The sequence below is a fragment of the Triturus cristatus genome, chromosome 8 (assembly GCF_964204655.1).
Source record: "Triturus cristatus chromosome 8, aTriCri1.1, whole genome shotgun sequence".
Classification (NCBI taxonomy): Eukaryota; Metazoa; Chordata; class Amphibia; order Caudata; family Salamandridae; genus Triturus; species Triturus cristatus.
Genome location: NC_140591.1, coordinates 545,910,371 through 545,931,467, shown reverse-complemented (window position 1 = coordinate 545,931,467; position 21,097 = coordinate 545,910,371).

Below are 21,097 nucleotides of genomic sequence, written 5' to 3'. Positions count from 1 at the left end.
TGTGACCAGTAGTTCTGGCAAAACTCGGCCAACTGCCACGGGTGGAATTTTTTCTCAAGGACTGCTCACTAACTGTAAGTTGGCAAGTGTGATTGAGAATTGGCATCCTCATGCATGATCTTTAGGTGCTAGGAGGGCACCCATCGAGATTTTCCCAATGCGGGCAGTCGTGGGCGGTCGCGACCGTTCATGGTGAGAAAGCTGGTGCTTGAGTAGATAATCTACTCGAGCTGCAGCTAAGAGGCAGCTCCCTCTGGTGCGCCACATGGTGCCTTTTGTGCTGATTGTGCAGTGGGGATCAAGCTCCGAGTGCAAAAAATATGTGCAGGCAGCGTGTCCTGATTTCAGCCCGTTCGCAAAACTCCACTGAATCTTGCTGAGTTTTCATGTAAATACACGAAATTCTGCACTGTAAAACTCTGCAAGTTCCTCCCACCCCAAGCTCCAACCTCAAAAACATGGTAACATTGTCTAATCGGCAATTGGCATATTTTAGTTTCCAAAAAGGCCACAATAACGTGCAGGAAAATACACCGATGGCATGGAAAGCTAAATTTTACCTGTTGACTGGTTGCTTAGCTGGCAAAGCAAAACACGATTTCAGTCAAACCTGTGTAACCTGACCGCTGAAGCTGTGATACCTGCAGGCCATCCTGGGACAATAGCCATGTTTTGTCATATTTAAAAGGAAAAATCCCTACTTTTCAATAGTAAATAAGTCACCCATCCCTGAGTAGTCCACAAAGTAGGCTACCAAGTTTTTGAAAATGGTACATGGAAGAATTTAATGTCAGCATGTTTCTAAAGTGAATAGCCCCATTAAGCTATTTACACTATAAATGGCAGCAGATGATCATATCAGAAAATCTGAAGTTCAAAATAAATACTATAATTTGCTAAATTTGGTCTGGGATAAACTATAGAAATGATTTAACCATTGTTTTTATTTTGTTCTTGAAAATCCAATTCAAGGATTAAGTTGGATTTGTGATAAATATTTAACAAAGGTAGTTTTAAAAGGTTAGTTTCTTTCTGCCTGAGCCTTCTGTAGGCTATTGAACATTAGCAAGCTAGCATCTGGCCCATGCTAGTGCTTTTCCCCTAATGAGGTGCAGAAAGTGCTACAGGAGAAGAAACATTGGCTTAGGCATTTTGGCAGGTAGACTTTAAGTGAGGTTTGTGACTCCTGTCAGCTCAGGAAGGGCAGCTCTGGAAGATGCAGGAACTTAAAATGGTCCACTGGTAGGTCAGCCAATTAATAAGTCAGTGTAATGGGAGGTCTGGGGAAGAGAAGCCTTTTCCCCCTGGGCATTCTGTAGTCATTGCGGGACCAAACCAGTGGGGTGGGGTGCTGTTCCTAGATCCAGTTTGGTATAGATGAGTAGGAGGGGAGTGCTCATTTTTCTAGATACACCGCTGGGTGGAACATCAACCACCTCCACTTCTGCCATGTTGTATTTTAAACAGAATAGTGCACATGGGATCATTTGCAGTAAAGGTAAGAGCATGAGCTGCAAAAGTATAAAGATTTGCTTTGGGACTTTTTATTCATTTGTTAGGGAGTGTCCTGGAGTCACCACCACTCACTGGCTAGTGAATCCCAACAAATCAGCACCTCACCTCCAACTCATGATAACACTTTCTAAACCAGTGGAAAAACCGAAGAGGACTGGATCTGCTGTCTGTGACCTTTGTGGTAACCTAAGGAGTTAGACCTGCTCCCAACTGTACTTTGGACTGAAAAGTATACTCCAAAGGTCCGTTGGCTGTTCTACTGTGGGCTACAGGAACACAACAAGCTGCAAAAAGTATTTTTCTTGACATAACCAGTCGACCAGTAAAAACTGGCCCTTGATTGCACCCTGCTAGTGGCCTCTGCTTGAGTAAGTCATGCCCCCTAAGTCGTTTCCCTGAGGTCCTAATTTAGACCAAGAGGAACTGCTCCAGCAAACCTGAAAAGATGGGACTTGAAATACCTTCAAAGCATCAGCAGAACATCAACATCATCTGTTTTTGAAAGAAATCCCTTGATTCTGCTTACAGACTTGCCCGGCTTGACACTTTTGAGCTCCAAAAATAGAGACAGAAGGTAGAATTCTTGGTTGTGCCAAGGGACGACTTCAGGACTTTAGCAGTTTTGAAATCAGAATTTTCCTGCTCTCATTAAAACTAATGACTTCAGATGGACCTCATCCAATGTCTATTCAACTTTGAAAGGACATCATGAGATACGGACTGAAACCTTGTGCTGCTGGAGAATTTAGACTTCCATTTAAGAGTCAGAAGGTAAAAACTCTCATTGGGATGACCCACTGGAAGTATCCAACCTCCCGCTCGATTGAGGTTTGCCTGAAATTGCTCAAAGGTCATGGTCAACGGTGAACGGTGACTTCTGATTTGTGCTTTAATTTTCTTGGTTATGTTTGCCCTAAAACACTATAAAATACATATTCCTGCTACCCATTTTTGGATTATATTTGTTTTGGTGTAATTAATCTCAATACTTTTCTACGTATTTTTAAAAATTGGTTTTGCTATTTGTATTCTGCTGTGCTGTGATTATTTTGGAACTCCTAACTATTTGAAACAGTTTTCCTTATTATGTCTAATCTGTGCCATAGCTTTCAGGAGTTGAGCCAAGGTCTATTTACCGATTTACAGAACTTGTGTGTTGAACCTGATAGGTTTTTGGACTCATCACGTATTACAATTATACTATCATTAAAAAAGTGATGCATTACACCACATAATTTGACTTACCTTCATGCTGGTTTTGGCCCACCCTGCCACACAATTTTGTTATCCACTGAGGTATAATTCTAGTGGCTGTGGTCATATCTTAACAACATATCGGACAGGAGCCAGCAGATAAGGGTTTCCTGCCCCTTTGATAGAGTGTGAATATAACACCTACTGCATGTATGCATAAACATACTGGGTATACGATTCTGAACTGTTTCACTCCATCATCTACTGGGGACTTGTTCTCCTATGTTTGATTATGCAACTGTAACTAACGTAGCCATGCAAAACTGGTATTCTTGTTATTTCTGACCGCAGCAAGCTGAGCAACATGGCTGATGCCCGGTGGGGCTGCTAGACAGCTATAGAGGAGATCGGCCCTGGTTCACCCCCTCCGCCGTCACCTACCCAGCTGGACATTAGGCACAGTTCTCCTCGTCTCCCCGCTTATTTCTCCTTCTGCCCCCTCCCTCCGACCAACTACTGTAACATTGTTCTTTTTCCTGTGTTTTACTATACTCTTGTAACATATGTAATTTGTAACTTGTAACTCAATGATCCTCATGTAAAGCGCTCTGATACCTCCAGGTCTAGCCAGAGCTATATAAAACTCGTCAAATAAATAAAATAAATAAATAAAGAGGATGTGGAGAGGATGTGGTTTGGCGGCTAGATTTCCGACTTTGGTGCTGGATTCCAAGGTTCGGTCCTCGGGGTCGCGTCCACATCCTGTGAATCTGGGCAAATCACTTTATCGCCCTGTGCCTGAATGTGTCCTTGTGTAACGTAACCAGTACTCATGTAAAGTGCTCCAAAACCTTCGGGTCGAGTTTGCTGTACATAAATTTGCATTAAAAAAAAACAACTGCATGAATCAAAGATTAGTAACTAAATGAATGACATGGCCGCCAGCACACTGGCATTGCATTTTTTGTCAAAAGTGCTCACACCACTTCAGCGGGAGCTCTTGAACTCTGGTGAGAAATCTTTTAACTTGGCAAAAAGTCTTGTGTCCTACTAAACCCATAAGTTCCTTCTTCAGAGATAAACTATATGCTTACTTCATCATTAGTTATTTTTATTTATGAACTGGACTCTCCCTTGCTCCATCCCTGGATTCACACTGTTTTATATGGCGGGTGTGCACCTGAAGAGATTCTACAGGTAGTCTCACATAATTGTTTCTAATTAAATGCAGCTTGTGCTTAAAAGTTCCAAATCCTATAGTACATTGAAGGCGTGTCTGTCTAAGAGAGAATAACAAGGCTGCACCTGTGTATTTAGGTACACCGCATGATATTGCCTCGTAGACACCAATCATCCCCACAGAATCACAAGCAGAAGAAGAGCAGATCTGAAAAGATTTTTTTAACCCCTTTGCTAGAATTATTTAGTTTTTACTATTATGGATATGTATACCACTGCACAATAATCCATTATTGGGAACGTTTTTTTGAAAAGCAAGCCCGAAAACATTAAATCAGGGCCTGATTCTTAAAATATGCATATGGAACACCTATAGGGCGTGACCAATAGAGAAGTCTACCACCAAATGTCCTGTCTTAGTTTGAAACTAAAATAACATTCAGATTTAACGGAGTGGAAAATATAACAGGTAGTAATCTGGAACCTTTGCCACAGAAGTGTGTGGTGTTATATGCATATGGAAATGTAGTGTAGGCTGCCCAGTGTATGTATTTTACGGTCAATGAAAATGCAGTTGAGTAATGAAACACACACTAGGGACTGAAGAGTCCTTTTCAATTACAATTCAGCATGTTATGTTATGTTATGTTACAAGGTATTTGTTGAGCGCACGGCTACTCCCAAGAGTGTCCCAGCGCTAGACATAGGACCCGTAACTCAAAACCAAATCAGCTGAAGAAAACACAACCAGAAAACATTAAAACAGCATTGTCTTTAATTCACGGCGGAAACATAGAAGGTCCTTTTCCTGACGAAGATCAATAGGAAGTTTATTCCATAATGAGGATATCAGAACCTGAAAGGAGCGGCAGCCCTGTCGTGAGAGGTAGAACCTGGGCATATGAAGTAGGTAAGCAGAAGAGGACCGCAACAAACGTGTAGGCACGTAATGTGAACAGCGAGCTCTTAAATATGGTGCACCGATATTATGAGAAGCCTTAAAGGCAAGAACGAGTGCTTTAAAGAAAATCCTTTTACGTATTGGCAGCCAGTGTAGGGTTCTCAGAAGGGGGGTGGTATGTGTGCGACGATCAGCAAGAAAAATCGCCCCAGCAGCAGCATTCTGAGCAACCTGGAGACGATTAAGAAGATATTCCGGTAGACCCAGGTATAGAACATTAACATAGTCGAGACGAGACAGGATCAAGGCCTGCACGACTATCCTTCTGTGAGATTGAGATGTGAGCATGATACCTTTGGCCTTGTAACTCTCATTTTGAGAAGCGGACTAAAACTATGGTAATCCCCCCTAAAAACTTTTAGTTTTATTTCAACCATCTGGATTATGGCACTGGATTTATCATTGTTTTTGCATAAATAGTCACTTACTGACAGTAATCAAATTTACCAATATAGGGGCGTGGCTTCGATACCGAGAGAAATGGCTGCTTTGCTCTAGGGCTCCGGTAATCCTCTGACTTTTTGCCCCATATTAATACTGTAATATGTCCGAACACTGACAGACTTGGGGCACCACAGCAACCCGATTCCAGCGGGAGGTGAATGCGGCAGTCATAAAAGAGCAGAGGAACCATTTACGACAAGCGCCTGAGCGCGGCCTAACCAGGCACCTGCAGCAGCGGCCTCGATTCCAGGTGCGGCCAGTCAGCAGACATGATGACAGCGGGGCGGACCAGCCGCCCGCAATCCCCTGCATGACAGGCACTGCAGTCCATAGCTGGGCGCACCTGGCGGGTTAAAGGGCTGCTCAGAGCAGCTGATGTCACCGCCACAAGAAGAAGGAAGCCCCCGCTCAGCAGAATACAATAACGGGTGGCCGGAGGTGAGCAGATAGAAGTCAGCTGTGCAGCACCCTCACGCCCCCTGTTGGCACTGAACAATAAATCAGTGCAATAACTTCAGTGGTTCCATCGGAGGTCAGAGGGGTTGGGCTCTGGACATAGTGGAGGGACGGCTCCTGCCGAAGCAGAGACAAAGCCGCGTTTGCAACGACCCTGCTATTTTGCGCCTGACAAATGGGGCGATGTGGCGCAGTTGGAGGAGTGCTAGTTGGAGGCAGAGCGGCTGGAGCCTAAGCCTGTTTGGGGAACTTTAACGGCGCTGATATTGGTGTGACGCCTCATTTACTCAGAGAGCTATTCCCCTGGCCGGAGTGCGGAGGTGAGTAAGGAGCACCATAAATACACGGGCCAGGTGGTGTAGCCATTGACTTATACCGGGCCAGCAGCGCATAAGCCAGGATCTGCCTGGTTTCCTCCGTTCGGCTCGCGCTCCTGCTGCAGATGCCCTGCAGGGGTAGGGTCCAAGACCTCACTTGGAGGTGGTGCGCATAAAGTAAGACACCACGAGCGGTATATAACTGGAGTACTATGATAATATAACAGCCGGATTGGCCCTGTAAAATACCATCAATACGCTGCTGAGAGTGTAATCATTGACTGGAGCTACCAAGTTACGGCCAACGTGGCAACTGGCATAATGTCTGGAGCTAAAGGGGCTTGAGGATCCTTCCAAACTAAGCTAGACAAGTATGCCACCCAGAAGCGCTCTGAGTCAGAACACCCAGGGCACGATGGAGATGGAGTGGTGAGGGGTGCAGGAAATGAAGACCCGTCCCTCAAAGACATCATGGCAGCACTGGTGGGGACTCGCACATTACTGGAGTCGAGAATGGATGCAATCACAACTGAGATGACACTGATGCGGGCTGATTTGCAGAACATTTGCGAAAAAGTGAGAAACGTGGAGGTGGTCACGGTGGAATTAGGTGGCAAGAGTAAACAGATGCAGAAGAAAATCAAGGAGCTCCAGGAAACTAGCCAGAGGATGGAAAGACTACTAGATGACTACAAAGGTCTCTCTAGACTTAATAATGTGCGAATGCTTGGGGTTCCCGAGAATTCGGAGGGATGGGTGGCTGATCTATTTGTGGAGTTGTTGATCTGCGACTACCTCAAGCCAAAGACTTTATCACATTTTTCACAGTAGAAACAGCGCACAGAATGCCTGGTGGCAGGCCAAAACCAGGTGCTCTGCCTTGGCCCCGATCGGCCAAGGCAGAGCACCTGTTCTGTAGACTGTCTGCATGGCCCCACCGATACGAAATGAAAACAGCAAAATTACTTTTTACCCAGACTTTACCATTGCGGTGCAGAAAAAATGACGCACCTTCTTGGAGGTCAAGAGACAATTACGTGAAAAAGGGCTTAAGTACTCTATGATATTCCCGGTGAAGCTGCGAGTGGAGAAGGATGGAAAGCCGTGGTTCTTTGACACCTCGGAAGCGGACTGGCTGGAGGGCTGGCAACCTGCAAGGGTGCACAACACAGGAAAAGCAAAAATCCATACGGACATGGGTAAAACCCTGCAGCAGGAAAGGCGCCAAGAAACAGCAGAGACAGAGACCAGGGGACGGAATGTATGGATGAGCCCGATGAACATATGAAGCAGAAGGGACCTGAGAGGCGGGGCGCAGGATAAGTGACTTACTTTGTGCTACCATAACCCTGTATAAACACTGTCATGGACATTGGATGGGGCCTTCAAGACAGTCATAAGGGGGCAGGGAGTGGCACAAGTGGCAGGGGCTAGGAAGGAAAAAACGCGAGGTTGCTCAGTTTAGAACGGGAGATATCACAGCTGAAGAGTGAAGTCACCAATGGGGGGACAGGAACCTGCGCATACTCTTAACCTTAAGCAAAACGAATATAAGCAGGATGCCAGGGACATCACAAAAGCATGAGATAGGCACAAAATGGGCCGTATTTATGAATTAGGAGACAGAGCTGGGAAACTGTTGGCATGGCTCGATAAGAGGAAAATGGCGAGTTGACTGGTGGTGGAGATGGAAGGGAGTACAGGGGACGTTCTTTGAAATCCCCAGGATATCGCTAACGAATTTACAAGATACTATGAGAATCTGTACGCATCCAAATCCACGAGACAGGAAGGAGAGGCAGCCGACTTTTTACCACAGTTGACAGAGGAGGACACAATCTCCCTAGACAGTGACCTCACCCAAGAAGAAATAGTACAGGCTATCCGAACCCTCCAGTCAGGAAAGGCAATGAGCCCAAATGGGCTTCCCCTTGAGCTTTACAAATTGAAGCAAGGTAGGATCATCCCATACCTTAAGTCCATGTATGAAGAGAGTTTAGGGAAAGCATAACTCCCACAGAATCAGAGAATAGCCACATTGGTGGCCATTCATAAAGATGGGACACCCAGGAGTAAATGCTGTTCCTACATACCTATCTCCCTGTTACATACGGAAGTCAAGATACTGGCCAAGCTCTTGGCCACCAGATTGGTGCGTGTGATTTCCGGACTGGTCTAGTCGGACAATTCCGGCTTTATGCCAGCTAGAAACATGTCACTAAATCTGGGACGACTGAATGGGGTCATGGGGAGAGTAGGTACATTGAGGGAAGATGCGGTGGTGGTGTCACTCGATGTCACTATGGCTTTTGACACCATAGAATGGCCTTACTTATTTGCTGTGTTGAGGAGATTGGTCTTCAGCCCTAGATTCATAGGTTGGGTCCAACTTCTGTACTCTGCACCGCTTGCTCAAGTAGTGGTCAATAATAAAAGATCTAGGGTCTTCCAGCTTCACAGAGGCACGTTTCAGGGGTGTCCGTTATCCCCACTGCTGTTCGCTCTTACGTTGGAGCCTTTGGCTTGTTGGATCCGTAAAGATCTGCATTGGGTGGAGGGCTGGGAGGATCGCTTTCCCTGTATGAGGACAATATTTTACTGTCTTTTCTTCATCTGGCTTCTCCATCTAGGTCATTGCATAGGGTCCTCAATATTTTCATGAATTTTGCCACCTACTCAGGATACACAGTGGACTGTCACGTAGAGCAATCTACTCCAAACTGATTAATAATGCCTCGATCCACTTCACCAGCTTCAGACAAAATGGGAGCAAGAACTACATGAATCAGATGAGGAGGAGTGGCGTAAAACCTTAGCATCACCCAGAGAGGTGGCAAGCTCATCAAAGTTGAGGCTGGTGCTATTGAAGGTGCTGCATAAAACATACTATTCAGGCCATACGTTAGTTAGGATGGGCTTAAGGAAGACACTTAGGGGTGCATTAGGATGTCGGGCGGTGGCACCACCGCGGTGCTGGCGGTGCGGAAAAATTTATTTTTCCACCCGCGAGCAGCAGTCCTCACGTCCTACATATTAGTATGGCCAAACATAGCCCATTTCCGGACCGCCGTGGCGCGACGCGCACCGCCATCAAAGTGCGCCCGCCACCGTGGCATTGGGAGCCAATGGAGACTCTCCGCCATGCGGAATGACATCTGCCCTGCTCCACAACTTAGGATGCCCCAAACAAGCAGATGCACCGCAGCGGAGATACTGCCCAACCAGACACAGCGGAAGCACGATAGCGGAGCACAAAACCAGAGTTCCGGTCCACACCACCCGGTCACGACCGCCATGGACCCAGCTCTACACGTCTTTCCGGTGCTGTACCTGCTACATCACCAGGAACTCATGGACCGCCGCGGACGCCACAGCAGGTACGCAATAACACAAACACAACACACAACACATGGGCTGACACTGGGTCCAAATCCACATCGGACCCCCTTGTGGGGACAGGGACACATCCACAAGGGCGCCCACACATCACCCACCTGCAACCAAGTCACCCCTCTGCATCCTGGACACACATCTTCAGCGACCACGCAGCAATGTTCCGGTCACGTCACCGCAGCAGTGAACACAAGGGAATACATGCGCACAATGCAGAAGGCAGGGCCAGCGCCAGGCATTTGCAGGACTCAAAGACCACAGGGCCACACCCCCTCCCACCACACACCAGCACACCCCATGAAGGCACATGCCATGTGTCCCTCCTGTGCACACCATGTACAACTACAAGCCAGGTCAATACACACCCTGCACCACACAACAAACAACCAGGGAGACAGACACTGCAGAAGTGACAGCACAGGAACACACAGCACAGCAGCACAGGGCCAGGGAAACATACACACCACCACAACACCACACTCAGGGAAACTAAAATGAGGACAAGCACCAAATGAACACATACAAGGAATTAACATCCAAATGGATACACGGCCTGCATAGTCACACATACATACCACAGACTGACACACAGACACATACACACCCCACGTGCCAACATCAATGGAGCACAACAAATAGGAAAATCAAAGTGGGCTGCACACAAATAGAAGGCCAAGGAGACACACAACATGCATGTGTACATCACATGCAAGACAAGGAACAGAGAACAACACTCTCAGACCATCAAAGCACACATGGTTGGTACAGTCAGTGAGGACAAACCACAGACATCACAGTGCAACAACACATGGAGACAGCAAGGCAAACCACGTAGAGGCACAAGGATGAAAGGAAGGCAATGAAGTCAAACTGTGAACAGCCACACATATGTATACAACTACTTCACAGGAGTACGCCAGCAGCACTACACACAGGGCCCATTGACACACCCCATGACTGACAAACACCAGTAGGAATCTACACACATACCCCCCTCACACCAGCAGCACACAACACCAGTGTCAAACACACTGAAGGCTGGCAATACTTGCCAGGCAACACACACACAAACAATCACACACTCTGGGGGTAGCCACAAACATCACAGACACACAGGGATGCCAGAACAAATGTCTGCACAAAAACAACAGACAAACATATAACCCAACTGTTAGATTTGGGGGTCTCTAGTTGGCATAGGTAGGTACCTGTGACAAATAGGGACCCTTGCGCCTAGTCAGGGTAAAGGGGTACACTCCTAAAATAACCCTTGCTCACCCCCTTGGTAGCTTGGCACGAGTAGACAGGCTTATCTCAGAGGCAGTGTGTAAAGCATTTGTGAACACATACAGTAATCAAATGACAACACTACAGATGGACATCACACCATTTTATATCAAAAATAAGTATTCTTTATATAGACTTATCACAAGACCACAAACAACACAAATCCACAATACTGTTACTTTAAAATGGTAGAATTTAGCTTAGTTCTCTTGATGGTAAATGCAACACTCAGAGTTCAATGTACCTTAAGAGCAACACGCAGGGCAGCAAAAGTGTTGCAAGGATGGTGATGCTTTGAAGATCCGATGCGACACGCTTCCCAGTGATGCGGCGGCATCTGCTGCGACGTCGATCCTCTTCTCCAGCGATGCGAGATACTTTACACGATGCGAGTTGCGATAGGCCCTGCAACACGCTTCCCAGTGATGCGGCGGTGTCTACTGCGATGTCGATCCTCTCCCCTGGCGATGCGAGTTGCTTCCACAACGATGCGACCCACGACAGGCCCTGCGACACTCTTCCCGGTGATGCGGCAGCGTCTGCTGCGACTTCGATCCTCTTCTCCGGCGATGAGCCGCGACAGGCCCTGCGACGCGCTTCTCGGAGATGCGGCGGCGTCTGATGTGACGTCGATCCTCGTCTCCTGCGATGAGCCATGACATGCCCTGCGACATGCTTCCCAGTGTTGGGACGGCATCTGCTGCGACGTCGATCCCCTTCTCCGGCGATGTGAGGCGCTTCATGCTGTGAAGCGGCAGCGGCAGTTCGGCGACACGCTTCCTGTTCTTGAGTCGCGCTTCCAGCTCCTTGCGACACGCAAGTCCTCCAAAAGTCCAGCACAACTGCAGGCACTTCAAAAGAACTCTTGGGGAGCTGCTGGGTGAAGTCTGTTGGCCCTGAGACTTCAGCAGGAGGCAAGCTCTTTTCCAAGCCCTTGGAGATCCTTCACACGTTGAATAAAAGTGCACACAAAGCCCTTTCTCCTTTCTTTGGCAGTCAGGCAACCACTGCAGGCCAATCCCCCAAGCAGCACTTCAGCTTAGGGATAGTCTCTCCTCAGTTTCTTCTGGTTCAACTCCTCAGCAAAGGTTTCTTCTTGTTTCCCAAAGTGATATAAAGTTCTTGGATTTGGGTCCCAATATTTATACCCTGTTTCTCTTTGTTCTCTGAAGGCAGAGAGGCATTTGCCTAGTCCAAACCAGTTCTGGTCAGTCCTGGAGCACTTTGTGGACAAGACTGCTTCTTTCCTTTCAGAGTGCAGGACAGAGACATCAGACGCACCACAGGAGGTGGAGCCAGCATTGTGGAGGGAAGGCACAGCCCTATTCAGGTTCCAGGTGCAACTCATCCCACCCATCTAGATATAGATCTCTCTATTCAGCCCTGTGCTGACTCACCCTGTCTCCGGGAATCCCCCAGCCCCTGTCACTCAAACTCCAGACAAGGAATACACAGCCTAGCAGAGGCAGGTTTGGATGGTTAGACAAGAAAATACCTACTTTCTGAAAGTGGTATTTTCAAACACAGAATGTCAAAACCAACTTCATTAAAATATGTATTTTATCATTCTGAGTTCAGGCATACTAAACTCAAATTTCTACCATGTTCCCTGAGTCAGTTAGGATTATAAGATGTAATAATCAAACTGCCTATTCTGGCCTATGGAGAACAGGTAGCCTTGCATGTAACCCTGGGCGTAGTTCGCGTAGTCGTGCTTCGCGAAGCTGTCATTGCACTACACGACCTTCGCGAAGCTTCGCGAGCTTGCGTAGTTGCTTGTGGCAACCTGTTTGCGATGGCTTTTTCTTGTTCGCGAGCGCGGTAAGCATGTTCGGGGACATGTTTGCATGCTCGGGGGACCCCTGCGGCGGGATGCCTGGCTTTCACCTTGGGGATGCCCGGTACGGGTTATCTCACAGGGAAAAACCAGGACGGGTTCCCAATGCAAGCGCCAAGATGCCCAAGGGTAAGTTGAGCGCTATATAAGCACACATAATAATAATAATAATAATAATAATAATATATCTCGCGATCTTACCCATGCGGTCGCCAATGGGCGCGGCCATCTTGTTTTTCTATAGTCCCACCCGCTTGCGATGCCTTATTTCCTGTTCCGGGTCGCGGATAGCATGTTTGCGATGTGCAATGACGTGTTCGGGAGCGCATTTTATTATTCGCGATGAATAGTACATGTTCGCGAGAAATATCGCGCGAACTTACCCACGCGGTCGCGAATGGGCGCGGCCATCTTGTTTTTCACTCTATGCCATGTTTCTGGGCCTACTTTTGTATCCTCCCTTTATCTTAGCAATCCTTTGTCTTTAAAGCCTTTTTCCTGACTTTTTTTAGTTATTGTCTATCTCTCTGTTTGCCTCGGTTTATATTTTGCATTTTATTTCTACTTTTACTGTGTTTTTGTTACTTTTATAAAGTTCTTTCTATCTTCTTCCCCCTAACTTTATTTCCCCTTCGGACTTTTCTTTTCCGCCTCCCACCCACCCCAGAACCATGGCCAAGGGCACACCAAGTCCCAAGGGCAAGGGACCTGCAGGCGCAGAGAAGCGCCGCCTGCCTTGCGGCAGAATGCGTCCTGCAGGGGTGCAGGCCCGGCAACTGTTTGGGGAGGAGGAGGTGGCAGCTCTTGTTTTCTTCATCCAGCGCCTTCTCCCCTTGACCTTGGCAGCAGGCGGCAGGCCTGGCTCCGGGTACGCTACCCAGGAGCGGCACCGTCGGTGGGCGAAGGTGCGCCGGGCCGTGTTCCGGTGCACTGGGATCCGGCGCACCCACAACCAGCTAGCCCACCGGTGGTCCGACATCCTGGACCGGGAGCAGGACCTGTTGGACCTGCTAGGTGTCGAGGACGTCGGGCTTGGTGAGTAACTGATTGTGTATATTAAATTACATGAACAACAAGATTACTGCTGCGTGCCAAGCGTTGCTGGTAAATTACGTTCCAAAAAGCAAAATGTTCTTTGATTTAAGGACCCAGATGCACGGTGGTACTCTTAGTTGTTTGCAACTTAGTTTGCGCTAGCTTGTGCTGATGCTGATTATGTAAGAGTTTACTTTACAGAACTGAAGTTAGGTAATGCGATTTGCTCGAGAGACTCTAGTCCTTCCATTGTCCTGCTGTAAAATAGTGGTGGATGGATATTGGATACTAGGTTTAGTTTGTTAGTAGTAGTTACTAATTGTTTTATGCGGTCTGCGTGACGCATCCTCTGTCACTGAGTGCTGCTTACCCCAGTCCTCCGTCGAACCTTTTGTACTTTGTTTAGTGAGTGGTAGGCTTAGCATGGTCAGTCAGTAGCAGAACTAGATCAGAATTTTGCAACCAACCCACAATTTGTTGTATGTATGCACTAATGTATGCAACTATGCATGTGTCCTCCATCTCATCTATGCATTTGATGGCTGAAAAAAATTGAAGTGCAGACTTAGTGAACAATTGGCCCGTCTGGAATAGGTGGTGTAGGTCAGGTGGTACTTACTAGGCTTTGTTAGTATTTGGAATCAGAATGATCATGGAACACTGGAGTGTTCATAAATAAGTAGACGATCCGTAAATGCACTAGGAAGCAGCCAGTAGTCGATCCATCTGATTAGATAGGTCAATTTTATTGCACTTGTTGTTTCCTAAAATGTTCTTTGATTTATTTTTCCAAATGATTTATTATTTTTCCTCACAGCACTCCTTAATGTTGGTCTCTTTTTTTATTATATTTTACATGATCATCAGCACCACCCAGGGGCAAGAAGACGGGGTCGGAGTCGACGGGGGAACCCCAGGACCGCTCCTCTACTGAGGCTCCTGCAGCTGGCCCCAGTAAGTCCTCCATTGGTTAGATTGACATTTTTATTTCCCTAAATGTTATGTTACTGCATCTTTTTTTCCCAAACTCTAAATTATGGTTCCACTTTCTGAATCTCTTTTTTTACAAAAGCTTACTTCTTTGACCTTGACTATCTGTTTACTAATTCTGTTTATCCCTGCCTCTAAGTTGCTTCTAACTCCCTCTGCTATGACTCTCTGTACTACTAATACTACTACTACTATTACTATTATTACTCTGTGTGTAGCGAAGCTTGCACAGTTGCCCACTCTTTAATAGAAGGTTTTCATTGCAACAATAAAACTCTGATTGACCAATAGCTCTAGCCACTGGGTCCTGTCCTTTGGGTTGTCCTCTTCAAGTCTTCTCAATGTTGAGGCTTTGACGATTACACAAACAAAATGCCCAAACAGATATTTGACTAGCATTTTTGATCGGATAGTACATGATACTACTATTGTCTAGGATTCTGCAGAGCCACATACAGAACTATGCACAACAAAATAGGATGTTGCTGATGGGAGGTTGGATCTTACTGATCACACCTCAGTCCGAAGAACCCAGGATCCCCTGACCGACTAGCTATAGTGTCTGACATTAGGGTCCCACTCCCGACCCCCCCCCACGAAGACGATACACAATGTTGATGATGACTGAGACAGAGACAACCCAGAACATAATAACAAACACCATTTTGCTCACACACTTGTGTAAGTCCACTCCACCACACCAAATACCACAGAGTCTATGTGTAAGTTCAAAAGGTTTATTTGAAACAAGTATCAAACTCTGTACATCGTTAATATGAAATTTAATTTACTACAGCCATAGTCAATAAGCCAGCAAAAAGCCTAACATTAAAACAGTATACATTTACAAGTGCATGATTGACAACAAGATTAAGTGCCAAGATCTTTTGAATTCTGGAAGACCCCTCACCGTAGACCATAGAAATACTGGTTACATCATCTTGCATCCAATATGCTCTGTCAATCTCTGGTTTGTAGAAGGGAATCTTCCGCCTATGATATATGAGAAAAACGCTGCGAGTTAGCCGTTAGATAGTATACTGGTGAATGCTAGCATTTTGCAGTCATGCCAAAAAGTGTAACATGTATGTGTGATGGCTAAGCAATATAAACTAAACAAAGTCAATAAGTTTTTTTTTTTTCGACTTCTTCACTTGTACGCAACAGTCAAGCGGCCTTAAAGGCATCTACTGCACATGTCATTAAGCTGGCAGGTATAATATGCACCAAAAGCGTAGTAGTCGACATGATGAATCTAAAAGGGTTACTCATGGCTCAGGCTAACTTTCAAAAGAGTAGAGTAGGACTAGATGACCCTAGGAAGTGGAACCATATCCTACTAGTGTCTGTCTACTGACTGTACTTACTGTCTAGTGCTGATGTATGTTGCATCGCATTAACTTGTTTTTCAATGTTCCAAGTGAACACTTAAAATAGGGGGCGGTTTACAGGCATGTAAAAAATTTGTGATGCTTTTTTCTAGGCACACTACCATCCACCAGTGCCGTCGGGGCCAGCGATGCGGCCATTCCGGAGGGGGCAGGTGAACTGGCGGCACCTGCAGGAGACACAGGGCCCAGGGGGGATCCAGCAGCAGTGGCCGGCGGCGGTAAGTTATATTCATTACTTCTTGACATTACAGCTAGATGGAACTGTGTTCACTATTTCACTGTACTGTGCGACTTATTATACAACGGTTGAAGAAGACACCCTTTACGTAGTATTACCAGCGTGAGTAGAGTAACCAATGGCCTCTTCTATTTGACTCCAAAATCAGCTGTGAATGTTTTATGGAGAGGACAAACTCAGATCAGATGACCTTCATGGATGTGTTGAACAAAGAGGGAAAGCACTAAGGGTGGAAGAACGGGCGAGATAAACAATATGACTGACTGGCAGAGAAGGATATGTTGTTGGAAGCATGCATAGGTGGCCGATAGTAATAAGATCAGATGCATGGGTTGTTGAAGGATGGGTGGAAGGTGAAAGAATGCCTGCCTGGGTGGGCGACACAGTATGGGTGGATAGTACTAGATAGCAAGAATCAGCGGTGTTTTTGGTTCAAACTCAAAGCCAAGGCAAGGAAGGAAGGAGCAGAAGCATGGGTGTTTGTTGGTGAAACCAACTAAGGTTTGTTAACAGATATATAAAAAAGGATAGACGTTTACTTTAATGGATGTATGCCTGGATGTACTATCACCAAGAGACAGTATAGGTGGAAAGTGTCACTGGAGATTCTTACTTTGAAGAAAATGTAAAAGAAACTGCGCGACAGTAGCAAAGCCTAGGGGAATCAAGGTAGTATTATGAGCATACAGTACACTTGCAGTAGTTTGCAAGCACGTCATATATTATCAAGCGGAAACCCCTTCCTCCCACTCTGGGGACCACTCCCTACCTCTTATTATTAATGTATTTTCGATTGGGGCAGCCAGCCTGCAAAGGGTGGCCTATCTGTTGTTTATGGATATTGGTTACACAATCAATGAAAGCAAAGTACCCTCTGCAGTAGCGGTTGGTGGTGGGATTGTTGGCGGGCGGTGACATGGGGAGGGGACGGGTGGGTGGCACTGGCGAGTAAACTGTGTATTACGGCCAAATACAGGTAATCAACATAAAAATAAATAAAATTATTTTCAAGGTGCTCACTGCACCGCCGAATGCGATGCAGTGTGTGCTACTGTGTGCAGCAATGTTTTTTTTTTTAATGTATTCTTTAATTACCTGTGAATGTCCTTAATCCATGGTTTACTACTATCCCCACCCTGCACCTTCCCACGTCACCGACCGGCAGCAGTCCCACCACCGACCGCTACCGACCTGATGTCGTATATCGTATTAGCACTAGCAGCATCTATAATATGAATATATAAGCAATGATCGTTGGATCCGATAAATAATCAGCCTTTTTGTAGTACCCATGGCAGGGTGTAAGTGAAATTGTGCATGCCATTTGCCCTCATGTAACAGAGTATGACCAGTGCCAACGGCCGTAAGGCGTCAGACAAAAAGATGAGCTTCCCCACCTGCAGACAGTAGTAGTAAATAAAACTAACATGAGTCTGCATCATGTGGCTCATATCTGTTTCTCTTGGGTGCAAGCTTAGCTGACGGAGCTGGCATGCCGCCTACAACAAGGTTATGTAATTGGGTTAAACTACAGATAAGAACAGCACGACTGGTGTACCGGAGTACATACATAGTACGATTATATTTATAAATAATGTCGGAAACTGTCACAAATGTTAGAGTCCAAGGAAGTAGGATTAGAGATACTTACCCCACCACCAAATCCCAAATGTTATGAACTGTGCTTGCTAGTGATACTGTGACACTATGTGTTGAATGATTTTAGTGTTCCTGTTTTGCTAAGGGTATTGGCTCCAACATGTTCTTTTTCTTTCTTGATATAGATGATACTCCTTCCACTAAACCATCAAGGAAGGAGTTGGCCGCTAGGGCCCGGCGCCGGAAACTGGAGGCCATCTGCGAGCATTATCGCTGGCTGGTGGCTCAGGAGGAGGAGGAGGCGGCTGCAGCTGCAGCCTCCTCCAATGCCCTGGGCCCCAGTCAGGCCCGGCCTCCACTTTCACGGCGCCGTGGTCCGGCATCCGCCCGCCGCCGCACCTCTATTTCCAGCACTGCTGCCCCCCACCCTGGATGTAACTGTAGGGCATTTCGCCGCCAGCTGCTCCGCCGGATGGCCCGCTTGGAGGAGAACATGGAGGAGCGGGTAAAGATCCTCGTAGACAAACACCTTAAGGCCCGCCGACAATAGAGGACCTCGTCGTTTGCCCCTTTTTTAATTCCTTTTGTTGGTGGGTGGGTTTGTGGGCGTTGGGGATTTCTACGGCCATTGGGACTTTGGACTTTCGTTTCGTTTCGTTGGGGTTAGGGAGGGGGGTGGGTTAGGTCAGAGCGGGATAGTTTATTTTTGTTAGGGGACATTAAAAATATACTTACTATTTATTTATACGATGTTAATGTTTTATGGTGGGTTACAGTTTTCCGAATTCAATGTAAGTTACATGGTTGTTTACTTTGCTTCCGTGCTGCTGCATGCCCACAGACAGTGTTTGATTTAAAAGATCTGCCGATTTTGTAACACACAAACCGATAGATGCAGTACACCTCAGAGTTATTTTTAATTGTCATAATAGTACTGTCAGTCTCTCCTCCTAGTCCATACCTCCCACCAAACTTATCTTACCTGTGATTGATGATGAAGTTCAAATAAACAACAAGAGAGGAAGGGAACAACACGACTACTCCCCTCAGGGAAAGACTATGAAACAACAAAGTCAGTGTGATAAGAAACAGATATGTTGTTTAGAAAGACGTAGACCTACCCAGGTAATACCCGTTATGTATAAAGCCCTCACTCGCCAACCTGGTTGGTGACATGCTTCATCATCGGGCTCCACTGGGTATGACCGAATGTATCCCAGTGTGCTGCAACGCCAGGTTACTGCGGAGCGGGGTTCATGTGAAGTGACAGTGAATTTAAAATTTCCAATTGAGTCAAAAAATGAAATTTATTAGTTTTGCTAATTGGGAAAATTAAAAGGGAGAGAAGGTCAAAAAATAGAAGACCTGTTTCACTCCGTGGCGGTCAACATGTTTCTGCCTAAATGAATGTTCAGCAGGCATTCGTCAGGACCAGAGTGGAGGTGCAGAGTCCCGGAGGTATGAGCGCGCTAAGGTTCACCCTTCCGTGGACTACTGTGTGAAAAATATTTACAGTGAAAATCCTCCAACAAATTTTTTAGGGTGGAGAGAAACGAGTTTATTCTAAGTTAGGTAGACACACAAACAAAAGACAAAACATGAAAGAGTTGTAAATGTTGATGGTCAATTCGTAATTGAATGCTGTAAAGTTGGGAACTTTGGTGCTCAAATGAAGGAGTGCTGATAACGTCTACCTCAGGTGCAAAAATGGTGAAAGTAGTGCACCTAGATTTATCTGGATACTGGTGTAGGATAAGGTAGTCCTAAATAGCGTGTCTAGAATGTATAACGGGACACACGTGGAACTCAACATACTGTGTGAGACTTTCAGGATGCATATGGGCTGAGGAATCATGAAGCGTGCCCCTGTATAAGTCGTCTAAGACTTATCATGCAGGAGTAGGAAAATAAACTCTTACTCAGAGGCAATCCGTTTGAAGCCTCGAGGATCCTGGGAGTGGGTGGGAGCAATATGCCACACCCTACAAGCATAAAGACAAGAAGAAAGAAAGAACAAAATCACGGTCTCGAGTGGAGGGGCTGTAAGTCCGCTTACCGTGAGAGGAGGGGGGAGGGAGATAGTGGAGATTACTCACGCCCTCGCTGCTCGGCACCCGTTTGGAACCTAAAGCGCCTCTGGCCACCGGGTCCGGAATGAGAGGATCCGTGGCGTGGGGCTTATTATCACAGGTGCTGTTCTGAGCACCGGTGGAGCAGTGGATGAAGAAAGGGCTCACGGGATTGGTCAGATTGGGACCAACTATGCTGTGATTGGTTAAAGTGGTAGCCGTTCGGCCAATGGCGTGCCGTGAAGGAAAAAATCGTTCACGAAATTAGAGTGATGCGTAAGTAAGAAAAAAAGAAAAAAAGGGGGGAGAGAAAACTTTATTCAGCGTAGGTATGGCTCGCAAAGGTGTTAAGTCATAGAACCAGCGCACGGAAAGTATACCAAAGGAACGAAACATAACGCTTAATCTTAGCGTTAAAGATGGAGACCAATACAGAATTAATAAAGATTAATATTAATAAAAATTGAACAAAGTACGAGTCTCATCTATAATGTGTCTGCTGTACAGGGTAATGCAGACTGCCCTGGATGGAACCCGGCACATGTGGTCCAGCCAGGACATGAAGGTATGCAAAATGTGTAGTGAGAATAGTACAATACAGGTGTAGAGGCAACCTGTATTGTACTATTCTCCATCTCCATCCAATGTCTGACTTGCTTGAAATGTACTTAGGGAGAGTAAGGAACATGGAGCAGGACCCTGAGGATTGGAGTGGACAGTTATGCACAGACGTGCAACTCCAATAGGGAAATAAAAAGAGGAGACTGTTGATGGATTTGTTGTGAATGTAGATTTTGAACCAGAAAAACAGATACACACAGTCACACACAAATAAAGGAAGGGAGACCAATTTGAAAGCCTAGTTGTCAGGGAAGAGGAGCTCGTCCTCAAACTCTGGTAATTCGGACAGAAGTACGTCTAACAACAACCCACTAGTTATGTCATCAAAGTCGCTCTCCTCTTCCTCCTGTGATTCACGTATTTTGTACTCTGGTGGTATAAAGTGTTGATTCATTTTGATCATGGTTAACCTCTCAACACTTTTGGGCGAGAGACTGGTCCTTTTGACAGTAACAATGGCACCAGCAGCACTGAAAACACGCTCTGAAGAGACACTTGCAACAGGGCATGCCACATACTTAATTGCCAGCCTGCTGAGCTCTGGCCATTGGCTTCTTTTCCCATACCAATA